This window comes from Triticum dicoccoides, chromosome 2B (genome assembly GCF_002162155.2).
Source record: "Triticum dicoccoides isolate Atlit2015 ecotype Zavitan chromosome 2B, WEW_v2.0, whole genome shotgun sequence".
Lineage (NCBI taxonomy): Eukaryota > Viridiplantae > Streptophyta > Magnoliopsida > Poales > Poaceae > Triticum > Triticum dicoccoides.
Window position 1 is genome coordinate 546,089,237 of NC_041383.1, and position 2,628 is coordinate 546,091,864.

The following is a 2,628-nucleotide window of genomic DNA, read 5'->3' on the forward strand; positions in this document are numbered from 1 at the left end:
CCGCCGCCGCCCCGGCCGCCATCCGCCGCCGCCGCCACGCGCCGGATCTGGCCAGATCCGGTCGTGCCCCTCCTCCGGCGAGCTTCCCCGACCTTCCCGGCCTCGTCCCCGACAACTCCGGCCGCCAGCGCCTCGGATCCGGCGAGATCCGCCGCCGCTTCGATTTCCGTGTGAATCCTGGTTGACCCCGATTTTTGCCCTAGTCCTCGTAATATTTTGCACTCTGGTCCTGTGTTCATCATGCCATAACGTGTTGCATACTGCTCCATTTTGTGCGTGTAATATATCAAAATGTTCATCATGAGATGCTCCTAATTTCATTTCAGCGTGCCATGTTTGTTTGAGGTCATCTTGATGCCCTAATCATTGTTGCAAGAGTGCTATATGATGTTAACCTGCTGAAACTTTTATAACTTGGTGATTTGTCATTTTTGTTGCATTTGATGTGTGCATCCTATGAGCATGAGCTCTACATGTGTTTTGTACTACATCATGCCATCTTTACAGGGGTGGAATCCATGTATTTTTGTGAGTCTTGTACTGTGTGCATCAAGCTTGTTAAGTAGGGTACTTGCTATTGCTGTTTTGCTAGGCTGAATCTGCTATTTTGTGATGCTATGTAAACCTGCTGCTACAAGTCATTCTATGCATAATCTGGAGATGTTGACTAAGGATGTTTTCTTATACATGTCACACTCTATCCATCCATGCCCCTGGTTGCATTTATAGCCTGCTATAACTTGTTGTAATCTTGCTCCAAAGTTGCTAAACGATGTTGCTGTTAGTCTATTAACATTAAGTTCAGTTTTGCCATGAGCTTTGCTAGTGATCCATGCAGCCTATGAACTTGTTCGTGCCATGCTTAGCTTCATAAACATGTCTTCTTACTGTTAGTCACCTTGTCATGCCATGTAATGCTCTGTGGTGAGTGGTACAAGCTCACCAACATGCCTACTTATCGTTGTTCCTGCCATGTTTGAATCTGTCATATCATTTGCCATGTTTACATGGGTGCCATCATATCTTCTGATCCTTTTTGGCTCATGGTCAGTAAAGGACTTTTGTTCTATGCAATTAGTAGATTCATTCCATGCCTTTGTGTGCCATGATAAGTTCCTGTAGCATGTTGTTTGATAGCTCTAAACATTGCAACCTGATGTTATTTCTGCAAAGTTTAAAACTGTTATTATTTGCAATCTTGCCATGTCTTTTTGAGTATGTTCTAGTGATTTCTGGAGATAGCTCGGTGTTCATGTTTTGTTATACTTTACCTGTACATCATGCCCATGCCTTTTTTATCATGTTAGGATGCTGTAGCATATTGTTTTGGTGCTTGCAATATGCCTAGTTGCTGTTTTGGACAGCTTGTCCTTTAAACTTGTATAGAGTGTATGTGTTGAACCGTTGCTCCATTTTGAGTGTGATCTATATGAAACTTGCTTGATTTTGCATCTAGTTTCATATTATCATGTTGAATCCTTGTTTTGAGGTGTTTGCTTGATGTTTGTATGCATTTTGCATCAATGCCATGTTTAACTTGTTTTGCTCATATCTTCTAGGTCGTAGCTCCGAATTAAATGAACTTTATATGTAACTTGACTAGAATCGTGTGTAGATCATCTTGGTGCAACTTAACTTGCTGTTTAATAACTTGAACATAATGTTTATTCAGATCTGGACCAATTTCGAAACTTGCATATGAGGACTTACCGGAATTGTTATATGTTGTTCCCGGCCTCATTTAAACTTGCTTTGATGTGTTGCTCTTGTATGCATCATCTCTTGCCATGAGTAGCTTCATGTAGCCTTGTCATGCATCATACTTGGTTGAGCATCATGTCTTGTTCATGTGTGGTGTGTTTACCATGTTGTGTGCTTCTTCTCGATAGTTCCCGTTTCATTGCGATCGTGAGGATTTGTTCGTCTACGCTTGGTTCGTCTTCGTGGCTTCATCTTCTTCATGGACTCGTTCTTCTTCCGTGCGGGATTTCAGGCAAGATGACCTCTACCCTGGATCTCACTACTATCATTGCTATGCTAGTTTGCTTCATTCTATCGCTTTCTTGCGCTACCTATCTTTTGCTCATCAAGCCTCCCAATTTGCCATGCCAGCCTCTAACCTGTTCACCCTTCCTAGCAAACCGTTGTTTGGCTATGTTACCATTTTTGCTCGGCCCCTCTTATAGCCTTGTTAGTTGCAGGTGAAGTTGAAGATTGCTCCATGATGAACAGGATTATGTTGGGATATCACAATATCTCTTATTTAATTAATGCATCTATATACTTGGTAAAGGGTGGAAGACTCGGCCTTATGCCTGGTGTTTTGTTCCACTCTTGCCGCCCTAGTTTCCGTCATATCAGTGTTATGTTCCCGGATTTTGCGTTCCTTACGCGGTTGGGTGATTTATGGGACCCCCTTGATAGTTCGCCTTGAATAAAACTCCTCCAGCAAGGCCCAACCTTGGTTTCACCATTTGCCTCACCTAGCCCTTTTTCCCTTGGGTTTCCGGAGCCCGAGGGTCATCTTTATTTTACCCCCTGGGCCAGTACTCCTCCGAGTGTTGGTCCAAACTAGAGCATCGTGCGGGACCATTCCTTGGCAACTTGGATTACGTCGGTACATTTACT